At 41.7% G+C, this 19,289-nt stretch overlaps 1 long non-coding RNA gene across 1 annotated transcript; it reads right to left on the bottom strand.

Annotated features, from left to right (window-relative positions):
* Window positions 1-14,222: 14,222 nt before the first annotated feature.
* Window positions 14,223-14,617, bottom strand: LOC113329097. Its single transcript, XR_003349716.1, has 3 exons — window positions 14,587-14,617; window positions 14,421-14,493; window positions 14,223-14,263 (listed from the first exon to the last, which is right to left on the bottom strand). It is a non-coding gene; the product is annotated as an uncharacterized LOC113329097 (long non-coding RNA).
* Between the last annotated feature and the right edge of the window lie 4,672 nt (window positions 14,618-19,289).

Genomic DNA, 19,289 nt, shown 5'->3' with positions numbered 1-19,289 from the left:
ACCTTGCCGCGCCATACCATGCCGACCTTCCCTATGCGGCTACCAAAACGAAGGCGTGCGACGATCAACGACCACTCTACCATCTTAGATGCAAATCTTAGCCCTCCAAGGTCGCCAAACAACGCATGGTAAACTTTGGCCCAAAATCCTAGTTTTGGCCACGCCAAACCGTGCCAAGGCATGCCACCACCTTGCCGCGCCATACCATGCCGGCCTTCCCTTCACGGCTGCTAAAACGAAGGCGTGCAACAATCAACGACCACCCTTCCATCTTAGATGCAAATCTTAGCTGTCCAAGGTCGCCAAACAACGCATGGTAACCTTTGTCCCAAACCCTATTTTTGGCCACGCCAAACCACGCCAAGGCAAGCCGTCCATGCCACATGTGCCAATTGCATGCCAGCCACCTTGCCGCGCCATACCATGCCGACCTTCCTTATGCGGCTACCAAAACGAAGGTCTGCAACAATCAACGACCACTTTTTCATCTAAGATGCAAATCTTATCCGTCCAAGGTTACCAGCTAACGCATGGCAACCTTTGGCCCTAGTTTGGTCGCGCCTAAACAAAGCCAAAACCCTAACTTTTGGTCGCGCCTAAACTAGGCCATATTGAAGTCATACTGATCATGCTTTCATGCCACTGGCTACCAAACGAAGGGTCGCAATAATCAACGGCTACCTTTCCTCTTAAGATACAAAATCTCGACCGTCGAAGGTCACCACCGAGCCGGCAAGTCTCTCAAGCTCAACTTGCCAGACAACAACAACATGCTGCATGTTTTCCACGAAAACACTCGAGACATCAACACATGTCACAAACTGGGGGATGCTCATTGGGTATTGGTTTGGCGGTTTACAATGTGCGGCGTACACTACGCCCGTTATAAGACAGTGTCATAAGGATGAGGCGGTTAGTAAATACAGGAAGTAATGGTGAAACGCTTTCTTTTATGGAACATCAATTCCAGGCGTTACCGGTTACCACCTCCTCCCATTTACTCACCCGTTTTCCATTTCTTAATGGGACCAGAGTACATTTCACTTCGACTTATATAAATAGGCATTACCTATTTCCACCGAACAACAGGTTCAGGTCAGGAGCATACAACACTCAGAAAATATTTGCTAGCTTTCCATATGTTAGCTTCCCACTTTCTGAAACACGTGAAACAACTACTCTTCCAGAATCAACTATTCTGGTCTCAACACTCTCTTCGCTTCCCTCCCCAAAACCAACCCTTCTCCTTCACTTTGTGATCGAAGCAAGTATGGAACGTCCATTTCTTGGTTTAGGACGAATTTGTACAGATTGATCTCTCGAATCTAAAGTACTCCCTTGCAGTACATTGTTTAGGGGTGTAAACTCATTCCTCACCCACACACCCGAAATTACCAAAATCAACAGAAATCGTTTTCACCCTCAAACAATTAGCGACCACAGTGGGAGATTGATCTTTCGGTTACAATGTCAATTTTCAATCCTCGATATCATACTTCGACCCAGACGTCAGGACGGTAGAGGCAAACGATCCGCTCAGGGATCGACGACTCAGCTACCAGACGGCCCGATATGATCCGCTCAGGGATCGACGACTCAGTTACCGGACGACCCGATTACCAATCATGACACTGCAAAGGGCGACTGGGGACTTCCCAGAGGTTAAAAGCAAACGATCCGCCCAGGGATCGACAACTCGATTATCAAGTGACTCAGGGACGACTGGGGACTTTCCACAATTGCGGTGCTTCGCACAAAACTCGGACTTGCACCTGACTCATTTTTCGTTAGCAGATCCAAAAAACCGAGTAAGTCTTGCCTAGACAAAATACATGGTTTACTGTTTCAAGTTTTCACGAGAATGATAAAACCGATAGACATGTTATGTTTCATCCCATGTCATCTACCGACACACAACGTTCACGGTTCCATATCTTCCCTGAGATGTTTGAGTCAGTTACAATCATAACCAAAAATGACATCATCCTAAAACAGTTCATCCCGAATAATAATCCAAAACCCTCATAGGTAACACTTGTCTATCAACCCAAAAATCCAGAAAATCAAACCATAAACCAGGCGCTTTGTTTGACTTAAAAAACGAAAGAAAGAGGAAAACCCTAACGCCTGGTTCTTCGTGGAATCAGCCACATACCCTTACGTACCCACTATGCATAATAATGATTACCCGTCACTATTCATGAGGTAGCTGACGCTACTACGGTGATATTCGAAGAGGAATTATTTACGATGAATTATTTCTACAAGTTTATGAAAGGCATCCCTACGGATAGGGTTTACACCAGTTCAGAAGAACAATATTTCTACAGATTTATGGAAGGCATACCTATGGCTAAGGTTTGCACCAACACAAGAAAAACAAGAAAACAAATTGAAAGAGAAACGCTGGAGTACATACCTGGAATATGCTTTCCCACTTTATTGCTACCGCGCCACGCCAAGCCAGCGCCATGCCAAGTTAGCGCCTTGCCAAGCCAGTGTCTACGCCAAGCCAGCGCCCACGCCAATCCAGCGCATATTCCAAGCCGATCTAGCGCTAACAGCTTACATCCATCCAGCGCTAACAACTTTCATCTTTCTAGCGCCAGCAGTTTGCATCTCTTCCAGCGCTGAAAGCTTGCATCCTTCCAGCGCTAACAACTTGAATCTTCCCAGCGCCAGCAGCTTGCATCCTTCCAGCGTTGCTCTTGAACGCTCAGTAGAAGGGAATCAGCAATCCAATTTTATCACACGTAGAGATCAGGAACGAATTCTCCAAAATCGAGGCAAGGAGATCAACAACCCCCTGAGTTCACAAATACTCTCTTCCCGTCAGGAGATGCATGATTTCGGGGGACTTCGCCCACAAAATTGTGCAGTCTATGGTGGAACATTTATGAGAGATTTTATATTTTACCAAGGCGCAACGTCAAGACATATTTGCAGCCCTCAACCGCGCTGTGTCAGGAAAACATCTATTTCCAGCCAAGAAGTCGTTCAAAAAAACATCTATTTCCAGCCAAGAAGCTGTTCCCAAACCCCTAACTCTCTTGGAAAGCACGATAGATGGAAGTGGGGACTCCTAACCACTGTTCTCTTGAAGGGTGTCCAGTTTGACAACACACTGATTGACGCAGCCTCTCCGCTTCAACGTCCTCCAGCAGCGGCTCCGCTTCAACGTTCACTTCAGCAGCCGCTCCGCTTCAGCATTCTCTCCATAAGATGCTCCAGGATCGAAGCCGAAGCTTCAGCGTTTGTCTTCTTAAGTTTCTACATCCTCTCCAAGAGCCGAAGCCGCCTCAACGCCGCTTCCTCCTGCCAAGGATCGTACCGGGGCCGCCACTCCTTCCTGCAAAGGGTCGTACATCCACGCTCCCCATGTCAAGGATCATGATCGCAGCCAGCCAATCTTTGTAGTCATGACCGCCTTTTGATCCATCCCGCCAAAACTCATGATCATGGACAGTTTGCTCGCTTACGCATCCAGTCAATCCTTTTACTTCCATGGATGCCCATACAGTTCCAGCCAACCTACTTTGTTACCACGACAATGTAGTCTCTTCTGATTACATCTGCTACCAAGAACTGTTACCACTCATTTGTTGATACCAGCCAGAGCTTCACCACAACAGCAATCGCTACAAAGATGAAAACATGTAAACCATACTTGGGGACTGAGGATATACACGAAATCCATTCACTATCACACCGTCAACCAAAAGACCATAGCTACAACAAGGCCATCTACTCTTCAAGGGTGTAGCTCAAGAATATCATCACCTCTCTGTCTATAAGACGCCTTCAACACTTCGTGAGTCCGCGGAGGATCCCAAGCCTGCTTGGAGGAACACAACTTCAGAAACTAAAGAAAAATGCGACTGGGGACTGCTCATCGCACTCGGCGACCATAAAAAACTCATGAGATAACTCCAGAGACGCGGCCGAAATATTTTCTTGAAAAAATAGAGGAAGCTACGATAAACAACATAACTCTCTCATTTCTACCTCTTCGCTATCATGAATATTTCGTCCATGTAATATTCTGAGCATCCCACCGTCGCATCCAAAAGAATACAATAAGCTTGTATCAAACCCCGTGGACGTGGAGTCAAGATGATGCAATGAAAGTAGGCTACACATGGGGACTACTAGCATGAGACGCTTTCACTCCCCTCAACCAGGTTATTTCTGATTTCAACATCATCACTGTCGAAGTTTTACGAGCCACAGGAATTTCTCAACACAAAGCCGTACATGTGCATCGAAGACTCCAAAAGCACGCCACAGAGATACATTCACATGTTCGGCCGTGCCATCGGATCTAAAAGAAATATAATCAGGGACTGCTCACCGCATCTCATTCCATACGATAGTCCAAGATTCAGAAGATGGTTCGAAGGATGTCTCTTGAAACAAAATCCTTGAAGACCTGATAGCAGCACGTCGGCAACGAAACGTCTCACAACTCATTTATTTCATCCAGTGGCTCCGGAAGATTTCGACCATACAAGAATCCACAACATACTGTCATCGCGATCAGAAGGTCCAGGACTGAACAACCTAAAATCAAGGATGGACCGACAACGCAACCACATCCATCCGTCCCGAGAATGCAATGGAGTTTGGTAAATTTTGGAATCCACTGGAGAGACACTGCAGACGAAAGCACAGATCCGGGCGAGCGACAGAAAAAAGAAGAAGGTCAATACCTCTTTTCATATGGACGGAGTTTCGAGAGTTTGCACAGAATAAAGTTTCCTTCTTGTACCCACAAAACCATTACTCCATACCCTAGCTATCTATGTCGAACCTTGGAAGGCACTAAAGAATCTCCTTGGTTGGCTTACAATCACTGAATACAGGAGGAAGTACCCTGAAGCGAAATTCCAATTGTTGTACACGAGTTTACACTCAAGCATACTAAAATTCATATAAAGTGACAGAGCTCTACTCAGATAGTTGCACTATGGACATCATATTCGGAGTCAAACTAATCATATGGATAGAAAAAAGAGATGGAAATAGAAAATTGTAGATGGTTTTGATGTTAACCAAATGATCGATGTTTCACATATCTGTCTGAAGGCCACTTCCAGAATGAACCTATCCTAATGGACTGAGATACCGGTCTGACTAATATCAACACAACTAGCATATACAAGGGAACCAGTGGTCAATAACTTAAATCTAGATCAACAAACTGTCAAATACAAGGGAACCAACAGTTGACTACACAGAACAATAACCATTTTTTTTTCTAACTTAACGGCATGAATAGATCCTTTTGATCCAAGCGCATGCTTCTTGTCAGCAGATTACACGATAGTTCCCACGGGTCCTGCATTCCACGCTTGCTTAGGCGACGGAAACAGGGAGAACACACGCATATTGCTATCCAATTTTTAATACTTATTCCAATTGGTCTAACTGGTCCAGTCTTTTTTTTTTTAGTAACTCAGTCACTCTAATTCACCCTAGCAGTGGTAACAACTTGAATCGTGTTCCCCACCTAATCACTTAGAGAAACATAGTTTAAAATGAAAAAATAAAATAAAAAAAAAGAAATGAAAAGGACTCAACGAGATATGGTGCAACTATCATGTTATTTCTAACACCTGAGCTCTGTGTTTTTATGAATAGACTCTATAGATGTTTCCATCTAATCAGATTGGTTCCTCAACTCCTACAACCAAGATGCTTCCATCCACTTAGATTAGTTAGTGCCATCCTGAATACAAATAAATCTCTAGGCTATGGAGCGTATTTATTTATTGCAACTAAAAGATTTTCCCATACCCCCAAACTTAAATCTAACATTGTCCTCAATGTTTCCAATGATAAAATTAACAGCATGAACGAGGAGAAATTGTTACCACTTGAAGCAAAAAGGGTTGAGGAAAGATATTACCGTGTTGCATGAGATTGGGTTACCTCCCAAGAAGTGCTAAGTTTAAAGTCTTCATCCAAACATCAAATACCTCAAAAAGGATCTTCACCTTCCAAAGTCATATACCAATAGCCGAAAAAGTTGTGGGTCCATAATACCAAATAGAGCTAACACCAATATGAGACAACTGCACTGGTTCAGAAAAATGAACAGAAGGAGCACATCCTCATCTAAGGTTTCTTGAAAGACAACCGGATCTATCCAGAGCCTCCAGTTGGGCTTCATAAGAGTGTCTTGAAAAATAGATTCATCCAAAAAACGGGTTTCTAATATATGGATTTCCTCCTGAACAGTATCAGGCGGATCAGGTTGTGGAGTCTGAATAGACTCAAGGGATACCTCAGATGCACTAGGCTTGAGTCCCAAGTTAGGGACTTCTACTGGGGATAATTGACAATCTCTACCCCCAAATTTAAGGTAATCACTATTCTCCGTAAGACCTTTAACTATGGATTTAATTTCCGGATCCGGAGAGTATTTAAAATACTCTAGAGCTTCTTCTAGTTCACTACCCCCAAACTTAGAGTTTTGGGTGTCTCTAGATAAACTAGTCACAATATTCCTAATTTCTAGACCATCCGGTTCCTGAAAAAGGTCAATTGCTTTCTCTGAGTTAAAATCAGGTGGTTCATCCTCTAAATTCTTTTGAGGTATACTAGCTATAGGACTTATATGTTTCATATCCTCTATGGTCATCCCTAGAGTTTCCTTATTGTGTTGAAGCACGGTTACGGGCCTAATCTCATGATCACTATCCAAATCGGAAGTTATAGGCAAAATCTCAGATGCGCATACAAATGCATAATTGGGGTCCAACTTAGGAGGATCTTTAGGCTCTTCGAAATAAGGGATTAAGGTAGATTCGGTAGCTAGTAATGGTTCAAAACTAGATTTCCATCTATCGATATCTAACATAGGAATGGAATCCAACAGAGCATTTACTTGTTCAATGTTGCTATCATCGTCGAAATCCATGCTAAAACGGGCAAGACAACTCTCTAATGGATCTTCCGACAAAGTGTTTGGTAATGACTCCTCGACTAATGTTCCTATCATGTTCACCTCTTCTATATTCGAGTCATCTAGTTCAGAGGGTAGCTTACTAATATTAAAAATGTTCAGCTCAATAGTCATATTACCAAAAGAAAAATTCATAATACCATTTTGACAGTTAATGATCGCATTGGATGTAGCTAAAAACGGGCGACCTAAAATCACTGGTATTTGGTTCTCTGGGTCAGGGACAGGTTGGGTGTCTAGGATAACAAAATCCACCGGATATATAAACTTGTCGACCTCTATGAGAACATCTTCGATCACACCACGAGGAATTTTAACGGACCTATCAGCTAACTGAAGTGTCATCTGTGTAGGTTTCATCTCACCAAGTCCTAGCTTAAGGTACACATAGTATGGCAGTAAGTTTACACTGGCTCCTAAGTCAAGCAACGCTTTCTCAACACGGTACTTACCTATTGTACAAGCAATGGTAGGGGACCCTGGGTCTTTATACTTAGGAGTAGTGGTATTATGAATAATAGAACTCACATGACTAACTATGAAGGCTTTCTTCTGGACACTGAGCTTACGCTTTCGCGTACACAAGTCCTTAAGGAACTTGGCATAAGAGGTAATCTGCCTAATTGCATCTAATAATAAAAGGTTGATATTAACCTGCTTAAAAACCTCCAATATATCATTAAAGTTGGACTCCCTCTTAGTCGGAACTAGCAGCTGGGGGAACGGGGCTCTGGGAACAAAGCCGGGATCATCAGGACCCTCATTGGTCTCTTTGGAGACTCTATCAGTCTCCTCATTTTCTGGCTCATAAGGGTGAACTACAGCATGTTCACTTTCAGGTATGTCGACCTTATTATCAACTTTCTTTCCACTCCTAAGGGTTGTAACAGAGTTCACATGATTGTACGATTTCTCTCCTCTAGGGTTAGGATCAGTGTGACTAGGGAACCTTCCTTCTTCTCTCTCATTGATAAACTTATCTATTTGGCCGAATTTAAGCTCTAATTTAGCAAAAGACTGGGCACTATTCTTAAAATTCTGTTTGGTTTCCTCTTGAAAATTACCCTGGCTTTTTACTAACATTTCCTGGCTTTGTGATAGCATCTCCTGGCTCTTCCTTAATATACTAAGGGTTTCCTCTAAGCTAGTTATTCTATTCTCAGATGGGTTCTGGGTCTGACCTGAAGAGTTCTTAGTATAACCAAAACCTGGGGGAGGCTGAGAATTACTAGACTGGCCTTGATTCTGGCCCTTAAACCAAGAGAAATTAGGATGGTTTCTCCAACCAGGGTTGTAGGTCTCTGAGTAGGGGTCAAACTTCTGACGGTTTTCAAACCTAGCATTGTTATAGACAGCATGAGCTTGCTCTTCACTAACCTGACCTTCCCAGAATGAGTTATCGTGCTCTATTCCACAACTAGAGACTTGAGAGGCTTTATTAGGTTCAACAAGGGACTTATTTTTAGATTGACCCATTTCCAATGCTTCTAACCTTCTAGATAAAGCAGCAAACTTAGCATCTGACGCAAAACTCGTATCTACCATATTGGTGCTACTTCTATTGACCAAGAGTCTTTTAGGGGGTTCAACACAAGACTCCCACTGTTGGGATTTTTCAGCGATAGCTCCTAAGAAGGTAAAAGCATCTTCAGCATTTTTACTAGTGAACTCACCAACGCACATAGATTCGACCATAGCTTTGGTCAAATAGTCCAAACCATTATAAATAATCTCTACAAGTTTCATCTTATCAAATCCATGGTGAGGACACTGGGATAGAAGATCATTGAATCTCTCTAAAAATCTATAAAGAGACTCTCCCTCTTGTTGCACACTAGTAACAGAGTTGTACCCACAAAAACATTACTCCAGACCCTAGCTATCTATGTCGAACTTTGGAAGGCACTAAAGAATCTCCTTGGTTGGCTTACAATCACTGACTACAAGAGGAAGTACCCTGATGCGAAATTCCAATTGTTGTACACGAGTTTACACTAAAGCATACTAAAATTCATATAAAGTGACAGAGATCTACTCAGATAGTTGCACTATGGACATCATATTCGGAGTCAAACTAATCATATGAATATAAAAAAGAGATGGAAATAGAAAAATGTAGATGGTTTTGATGTTAACCAAATGATCGATGTTTCACATATCTGTCTGAAGGCCACTGCCAGAATGAACCTATCCTAATGGACTGAGATACCGGTCTGACTAATATAGACACAACTGGAATATACAAGGGAACCAGTGGTCAATAACTTAAATCTAGATCAACAAACTGGCAAATACAAGGGAACCAACAGTTGACTACACAGAACAATAACCATTTTTTTTTCTAACTTAACGGCATGAATAAATCTTTTTGATCCAAGCGCATGCTTCTTGTCAGCAGATTACACGATAGTTCCCACGGGTCCTGCATTCCACGCTTGCTTAGGCAACGGAAACAGGGAGAACACAAGCATATTGCTATCCAAGTGTTAATACTTATTCCGATTGGTCTAACTGGTCCAGTCTTTTTTTTTTAGTAACTCAGTCACTCTAATTCACCCTAGAAGTGGTAACAACTTGAATCGTGTGCCCCACCTAATCACTTAGAGAAACATAGTTTAAAATGAAAAAATAAAATAAAAACAGATATGAAAAGGACTCAACGAGATATGGTGCAACTATCATGTTATTTCTAACACCTGAGCTCTGTGTTTTTATGAATAGACTATAGATGTTTCCATCTAATCAGATTGGTTCCTCAACTCCTACAACCAAGATGCTTCCATCCACTTAGATTAGTTAGTGCTATCCTGAATACGCATAAATCTCTAGGCTCTGGAGCGTATTTATTTATTGCAACTAAAAGATTTTCCCATACCCCCAAACTTAAATCTAACATTGTCCTCAATGTTTCCAATGATAAAATTAACAGCATGAACGAGGAGAAATTGTTACCACTTGAAGCAAAAAGGGTTGAGGAAAGATATTACCGTGTTGCATGAGATTGGGTTACCTCCCAAGAAGTGCTAAGTTTAAAGTCTTCATCCAAACATCAAATACCTCAAAAAGGATCTTCACCTTCCAAAGTCATATACCAATAGCCGAAAAAGTTGTGGGTCCATAATACCAAATAGAGCTAACACCAATATGAGACAACTGCACTGGTTCAGAAAAATGAACAGAAGGAGCACATCCTCATCTAAGGTTTCTTGAAAGACAACCGGATCTATCCAGAGCCTCCAGTTGGGCTTCATAAGAGTGTCTTGAAAAATAGATTCATCCGAAAAAAGGGTTTCTAATATATGGATTTCCTCCTGAACAGTATCAGGCGGATCAGGTTGTGGAGTCTGAATAGACTCGAGCGATACCTCAGATGCACTAGGCTTGAGTCCCAAGTTAGGGACTTCTACTGAGTTATCGGGCTCTATTCCACAACTAGAGACTTGAGAGGCTCTATTAGGTTCAACAAGGGACTTATTTTTAGATTGACCCATTTCCAATGCTTCTAACCTTCTAGATAAAGCAACAAACTTAGCATCTGACGCAAAACTCGTATCTACCATATTGGTGCTACTTCTATTGACCAAGAGTCTTTTAGGGGGTTCAACACAAGACTCCCATTGTTGGGATTTTTCAGCGATAGCTCCTAAGAAGGTAAAAGCATCTTCAACATTTTTACTAGTGAACTCACCAGCGCACATAGATTCGACCATAGCTTTGGTCGAATAGTCCAAACCATTATAAATATTCTCTACAAGTTTCATCTTATCAAATCCATGGTGAAGACACTGGGATAGAAGATCATTGAATCTCTCTAAAAATCTATAAAGAGACTCTCCCTCTTGTTGCACACTAGTACTAATGTTCTGCCTAACAGCTGCAGTTTTATGCTTAGGGTAGAACTTCATATAGAAGGCAGCGATAAGTTCCTGCCGTGTTTCTATGGATTCAGACGGTAGGTTGTTCAGCTAGGTCTTGGCTTTGTCTCTCAAAGAAAAGGGAAACATCTTAAGTTTCAAGACTTCATCGGTAAGGTCCTTTATCCTAATTGTTCCACAAATTTCCTCAAAGTCCTTAATATGAAAATAAGGGTTCTCATCATCCTTTCCTAAGAATATAGGGATCATCTGTAGAATACTAGGTTTTATCTCGAAATTAGTCGTAGTGGCTGGCAATTTAATGCAAGAGGCTCGGTTGGACCTAGTTGGGAACATGTAATCTTTCAAAGTTGCCATCAGTGGCACAACAGAAGTACTAGGGGTACTTTCGTCACGAAGAGATAGGTTCTCAAAACTGAAGTTTCCAAAAACGGGGCTCTCAAAAGAAGAGTCTTCGAGCTCCCCGCTTCCACAAGAAGATATTTTAGGCTCGTTACTAATCAAACGGCCAAAATTATCTCTTTTCCAAGCACTCTCTGTAAAGGAATCGAGCGCTCTTGGCATACACAAACGAAAATCCTAAGGAAGGGAGGTTCTAAACAAACACACAGCAGGCCGACTCCACCAAATCAAACCTAAAAATTTCTAGCGAACAAAAAGCATGATGGCTCCACTTAGATTTTTTCTAGACCAGCTTCTAATCCTTCGAAAAGGAATTCGTTACAATCTGAGCAAATTCTGGAATCAGTACGAGTCAAAGTGAGTTGAATAGAGGCGAGGGAAGCTCAGTGGAGCTTTGATACCCAAGGCCTCATCGCTATCACAAGGCGGCGCAATCACGCATTCAACTCACAGAAACCATCCTGAACTTCGAAGTATGCTCAAAAGAGTAACCAATATTTTTCGAATGACTGTCCTATTAAGATCGTTACCCTATAGGTCTCGTTCTATTCAAAATTTTAGGCTTAGGTTCGCGTTTGGTTTCGTTTTCCGAACCCTTATCTTGTATGGCCAGTCCTTGCCCTTTACTAGGAATTTAAAAACAGTCCAAATTCGTCCTCAATCAATGAATCACCTTAAGGAATACAGTAACTCGCTTACAGGAGATTCGCTAGTGTTTCGATGGACTTACCTCCCGTACCAGACGGGGGATTAACCGTTGAAGTCGACTCGGGCCACGACTCCGGTGTCAGTGTGCGAACCCGAGGGGCCAAGACGATATCGTAATCGCCGTCCTTCCCTGCACACAGTTTTTATATTTAACTTACCCTTCCGTAGGGTTTAAAAAAAAATTAAAGTGTCCAATGTCACAGTCCAAGTCCAAAGTGCAAAAATATTACACAACTTTTCCTAATACAATTCTAAAAAAAAAATATCTACAAAAAATATTTAAAATTAAAAAAAAAAATAATAATAATAAAACTAAATCCTAAAAACTCTATTCGTCTTCTTTTTTTTTTCTTCTTTTCTTTTAGCTTTGATCTTTTCTCCAAGTCCTTATTGTCCAATCTTCCAACCTGCAACTCAAAGACACAAAAAAAGAAACGTTAAGAGGAACAAAAAAGAATAATAAAAAAAAATAATGAAAACCTAAAAATTCTACCTAAGCACAAATCCGCGTCGGCGGCGCCAAAAATTTGATGTATTTTCAAATGGTTGTAGAGATAGTGGTAAAAGTGGGTTCTTTTCAGATTTGTGAAGGTAACAAAATTTCTATATTTAAATAGAATTTAGGAAAATAGCAAAGTGATGTAAAATTTTAGGGAGAAATAGGGGTTAAGATTCCACCATTCAATCAAAACTTATGTGATCTAATATTTTTTATTATGCAATTTAAATAATTGGGTTGATTCTAAATATTTCCAAAAGCATATTTTCCAAAATATCAACTGTTAATCACAAGTATAATGCATCAAGAGTCTAAAACTAAGCATGCATTATCAAGGGAAAACACAGTTGATTAATAAAAACCATTTAAACCAATTTTTATCAATGCAATTAATCATATAAAAATATTGCATAAATTAATAAAATAGAGATTACCACATAATTATTGTGAGAATGGCTTCCTTTGTCACCCCTGGGATTGGGTTTAGCTACTCATGATGAAAAACCTCTCAAAAGATTTCATTGATGCTCAAAAGTGTTTTACAATGAAGAGAAAGAGAAGTAAATAGTATAAAACAGGATTTTGCGACCCACAGAAGGCGTCCAGAATCAACCACACAGAGATAGTGCTGTTGGTACAATGACTCAGTCGCGGAAAGGAGTGGAAAAGTGTCGCAATAAAGCGATAGTTTTTAACGACTTTCCTGCCTCGTCCAATGTTCTTCGTGTTCTTCAGTTCCAGCAGCAGCAGGAACTTCTTCTTCACAGCGCCTAGTTCTTCGATTTTACGTCTCTATTCTCTTCCAAACTCTCCCCAAACTTCCTAGCCCTTCCTTCTCGACATTAGGGACCTATTTATACACAAAAGGTCACTCAAAATCCTCTTAATAATTCCAAGAATATCCGGCCATTAAAGAAAATATTCCGAAATATTTTTTCTTTAATTCTCTGATTTGTTACGGATTGTTCCCTGTTTTATCTCTTCTCACGCGTCATCCATGAGCTGTAGGGATTGTTTCCAGCATGTAGAATCAACCCATGCACGTCTCTTCCATCAAAAAATTCCAAGAATAGAATATTTTCCTATTTTAGAATATTTTCCTTGATTTGATTCCCACCGGTTATCTAACCAATTTTGACCAAATCCAACACCCATACCAGCTCTATCTAGGCCCTAGGAACAAAACCATTTAATTTCAGCGATAGAATCTCACTGGAACACCTTCAAATCTTCAACCCTAATTTTGTTACCATTTTTCCCTCCAAAATTTGAAATTCAAAAAGGTTGAAGATGATATGCCCCCTATCCTGAACTGGGGTGCGAATAGCAGATGCCTTGGGGGTGCGCCTTAGTAATTAGTTTACCCCTTATCCAAAAGTGAGAGTCCGAATAACACTTGTCCTCCGGGTGCCAAAATCAACTTTTCGAGCCGAATTTTCCAAAAATGTTTATTTCCTAAAAATACATAAAAACACAATATTAGTACAAAAATAGAGTTCCAACAATACAGACATTGAGGACAAAGTAGACACAAAAATGTGTCTATCAGCCACCGCCACAAAAGTTCCGGGGAGGTCTCTCATTAGCATAGCTTACACGGATTTGTCTTCCACCTAGATCCTGAACAAACAACAATGTCCTTTAAGCATCATTAGAGATGAACCATATCTAATTGAATCATTGCAGATGATTTCATTCACATTTATACCTGATCGTCCATAGTAAGAGCTTGACTAGCATTTTCTTCATAATTGTAGCTGACAAATCCAAAGCCCATTGACCTCCCAGTTTCTCTGTCCGTGATAACTCGAGCTGCACATTATATGGTCCAATAAGTATTGAACATTTCATTTAAGTTAACACAAGCCTCCTTATCTCGGCAATAATTCACATTTAAACCTCAGGATCTCACAATAATAATAGCAATAAGAGAAGATTCAATTTCATATTTAGGGGTTTTATTTCTTACACTAGGAGAAGAGATCTTCAACCCACTTGAAGACTTGATTTTGCAGGCAAAAAATATATAAGGAAACACCTTTCTGCAAAATGGAGAGAAGATGAAAGAGAAATTAAATCATTAATGATATTAAAAGTCTATCATATTTAGCAAACAAGGACATGATTGATAATACCTGATGATTTCAGGAGCAGAAAACTAATCTACAGTTACAAATTTTTCTTTAGATTTCTATTGATACATGCGTTTTGATTTTGAGATAGGGGTTACGAATTTGGGACAGTGAGTTTCGATCTTTGATGTGAGAGTGAGGTTCGTCTTAAAGTTTCTAACTTTGATTTCTAATTATTGAGAAACAAATTGTATTTTGAATCTAGGGTTTTTGGAGTTTTTGTTGAATTTGATTAATGGAAGAAAATAATAATAAATCTTGTAAAAAAACTTGTTAAGATCGAGTTGTCGATGAACAAGAAGGGAGTTTATGATTTGAGGACATATCTGTGGATGAACAAGAAGGGGATATTATCTTAGGAAGAAGGGGATCTCGTGCTCTGTGAAGGAGTTAAGAAACATAAAAATGAAAAGGTATGTATGGGTATTGTCGTCTAGAACCGGGGATATAAAAAGTAGTTGCTCTCACAGTGGTTCTTATACTCGATAAGCGAGCCCACTTTATTACAAAAATACCAACCAATATAACGAGTGTGACTGAAACTTGTTTAATTTTTATCTAAAAAACTACTGTGTCTCACAGCTCATATAAGTACTACCAGCCCAAGGAAGTTGTTTCTTTAAAGACTAGGAAGTGGTTAAAAATCCATTTTCCACTAGTGTATGCGGCTACCAAAACGAAGGCGTGCGACGATCAACGACCACCCTTCCATCTTAGATGAAAATCTTAGCCATCCAAGGTCGCCAAACAAACGCATGGTAACCTTTGGCCCAAAACCCTAGCTTTGGATACGCCAAACGGCGCCAAGGCATTCCATGCCACATGTGCCAATAGCATGCCAACCACAACCACCTTGTCGTGCCATACCATGCCGGCCTTCCCTATGCGGCTACCAAAACGAAGGCGTGCGACAATCAACGGCCACCCTTCCATCTTAGATGCAAATCTTAGCCGTCCAAGGTAGCCAAACAACGCATGGTAACCTTTGGCCTAAAACCCTAGTTTTAGCCACGCAAAACCGCGCCAAGGCATGTCATACCACATGTGCCAATGGCATGCCAACCACCTTGTCGCGCCATACCATTCCGGCCTTCCCTATGCGACTACCAAAATGAAGGCGTGCGACGATCAACGACCACCCTTCCTTCTTAGATGCAAATCTTAGCCGTCCAAGGTCGCCAAACAACGCATGGTAACCTTTTCCCCAAAACCCTATTTTTGGCCACGCCAAACCGCGCCAAGGCATGCCATGCCACATGTGCCAATATCATGCCAACCACCTTGTCGCGCCATACCATGCTGGCCTTCCCTATGCGGCTACCAAAACGAAGGCGTGCGACGATCAACGACCACCCTTCCATCTTAGATGCAAATCTTAGTCGTCCAAGGTCTCCAAACAACGCATGGTAACCTTTGGCCCAAAACCCTAGTTTTGGCCACGCCAAACTGCGCCAAGGCATGCCATGCCACATGTGCCAATGGCATGCCAACCACCTTGCTGCGCCATACCATGCCGACCTTCCCTTCACGGCTGCTAAAACGAAGGCGTGCAACAATCAACAACCACCCTTCCATCTTAGATGCAAATCTTAGTCGTCCAAGGTCGCCAAACAACGCATGGTAACCTTTGGCCCAAAACCCTAGTTTTGACCACGCCAAACCGCGCCAAGGCATGCCATGCCACATGTGCCAATGGCATGACAACCACCTTGTCGCGCCATACCATGCCGGCCTTCCCTATGCGGCTACCAAAACGAAGGCGTGCGACGATCAACGACCACCCTTCCATCTTAGATGAAAATCTTAGCCGTCCAAGGTCGCCAAACAAACACATGGTAACCTTTGGCCCAAAACCCTAGTTTTGGCCACGCCAAACCGCGCCAAGGCATGCCATGCCACATGTGCCAATGGCATGCCAACCACCTTGCCGCGCCATACCATGTCGACCTTCCGTATGCGGCTACCAAAACGAAGGCGTGCGACGATCAACAACCACCCTTCCATATTAGATGCAAATCTTAGTCGTCCAAGGTCGCCAAACAACGCATGGTAACCTTTGCCCCAAAACCCTAGTTTTGTCCACGCCAAACCGCGCCAAGGCATGCCATGCCACATGTGCCAATGGCATTCCAACCACCTTGTCGCGCCATACCATGTCGGCCTTCCCTATGCTGCTACCAAAATGAAAGTGTGCGACGATCAACGACCACCCTTCCATCTTAGATGCAAATCTTAGCCGTCCAAGGTCGCCAAACAACGCATGGTAACCTTTGGCCTAAAACCCTAGTTTTGGCCACGCCAAACCGCGCCATGGCATGCCATGCCACATGTGTCAATGGCATGCCAACCACCTTGCCGCGCCATACCATGCGGGCCTTCCCTTCACGGCTGCTAAAACGAAGGCGTGCAAAAATCAACTGCCACCCTTCCATCTTATATGCAAATCTTAGCCGTCCAAGGTCGCCAAACAACGCATGGTAACCTTTGGCCCAAACCCTAATTTTGGCCACGCCAAGGCATGCCGGCCATTCCACATGTGCCAATGGCATGCCAGCCACCTTGCTGCGCCATACCATACCGGCCTTCCCTATGCGTCTACCAAAACGAAGGCCTGCAACAATCAACGGCCACTTTTTCATCTAAGATGCAGATCTTACCCGTCCAAGGTTACCAGCTAACGCATGACAACCTTTGGCCCTAGTTTGGTCGCGCCTAAACAAATCCAAAACCCTAACTTTTGGCCGCGCCTAAACTAGGCCATATTAAAGCCATACTGATCATGCTTTCATGCCACTGGATACCAAACGAAGGGTTGCAATAATCAACGGCTACCTTTCCTCTTAAAATGCAAAATCTCGACCGTCGAAGGTCACCACCGAGCCGGCAAGTATCCCAAGCTCAACTTTCCAGACAACAACAACATGCTACATGTTTTCCACGAAAACACTCGAGACATCAACACATGTCACAAACTGGGGGATGCTCATTGGGTATTGGTTTGGCGGTTTACAGCGTGCGGCGTACACTACGACCGTTATAAGACAGTGTCATAAGGATGCGGAAGTTAGTAAATACGGGGATTAATGGTGAAACTCTTTATTTTATGGAACATCAATTCCAGGCGTTACCGGTTACCACCTCCTCCCATTTACTCACCCGTTTTCTATTTCTTAATGAGACCAGAGTACGTTACACTTCGACTTGTATAAATAGGCATTACCTATTTCCACTGAACAACAAGTTCAGGTCAGGAGCATACAACACTCAGAAAATATTTGCTAGCTTTCCATCTGTTAGCTTCCCACTTTCTGATACAAGTTGTAGTTGCAGGAAATCCTACACTACACCCCTCATAAGATTTCATTAACATTAAACTCATTTTTGGATTAACAATCTTAATTTTATTGATGAATCTTTAAACAATCTTACAAGAAAAGATAAAAGAATCAAAAATAACCTCTGCTCTAAATTTTCTCTCTCTATTTACTTGCTTCTCACTCAAAAAATATCTCTCTCTCCCTCTTCTTTACAACTGAATGACTACTTATAGGGAAATACATAGTGGATGACAGCTAATCTGTCCTTTATTTTCAGATATAGTTTGCAACATTCTCGCAACCTTACAAATGTTAATCTCACAAACTCCCTAATTTTTGCAGGACCATCACATTTTTCTCATGATTTAGCTGATGTCGTTTATTATGTCATTTCTGAAGTTGTTCTGCGACAATGTTGTGTTGTGTTGTTAATAATTTCGCTGAGGCATTATTGCTGCGAGATTCTGATCCTACATCTTGCCTCTTCTCATATCTTTCTGCGAAGTAGAGAATGATGTGAGAAATGCCGCAGCTGTCCATCTCTTCATATTCTTCATCTGTAACCACTGCTTTTCAACCGCTCACGTCTTTTCGCATTAATGGTGTTTATATCTTCGAGTAAAAAAAATATTCTCTATATATTCTTCTTCCTCTTCTTTCCATTTTCTTTTTACTTTCTCTTCTCTTTTTACTCTCTCATCTCTGCAACTTTATTGTTCTTCCGTAAGTTCTGCTACTGTAATTCTTCCTTCTTCAATCTTCTTACTTTTCATCCATTCCCATACTTTATATTCAGATATGCCTCCAAGCGGTCAAAAACATGAGAAAACCTTAAAGGATGTTCAAAAAGATCTTGCTGAGAAGGGTTTCACACTTTCTACCATTCTTGGTGAAAGTGCCAAGTCAATTCTTTCTATCAAACTTTTCTCTGATCAACATTGTGATGATCAATCAATCATAGTTTCGCTGGGTCAAATTCTCGCAGGTCTCCCCATTCCTCTTTATGACCCAGATATTCCTCTGTTTTATAAAATTCTTGCTCACTCGGGGTTTTCGCGAGCTATCTTCCAATTGAGTGGGTATTGCATCCGTCTGATGCTGGAGTTCGCTAATCGTGGTGTTGGTAAAGGATCTCTTTATTCCAAAGAATTTAGGGATCCTAAATTCGTAGATCTAGAAATAGTCACTGAGAAGTATACAGTAGCGAATTTCTTCAAAAATTATGAATTAATATCCATGAAGAAAGAGAATACTCGCTGGGGTATTCGCTTGAAAAGGAAGGATGTTATTGCTAAAGATAAAATGCTCATGCATGACATTGATTGACACTCTGGTAAGAACACAACCCCTCGCCAATACAAAGATGATAAATGGTGCGTTTTTCCCTTG

This window comes from Papaver somniferum, chromosome 1 (genome assembly GCF_003573695.1).
Source record: "Papaver somniferum cultivar HN1 chromosome 1, ASM357369v1, whole genome shotgun sequence".
In the NCBI taxonomy this organism is placed as follows: Eukaryota; Viridiplantae; Streptophyta; class Magnoliopsida; order Ranunculales; family Papaveraceae; genus Papaver; species Papaver somniferum.
Note: the sequence above shows the minus strand (reverse complement) of the source record. Positions and strands in the feature narration are given on the sequence as shown.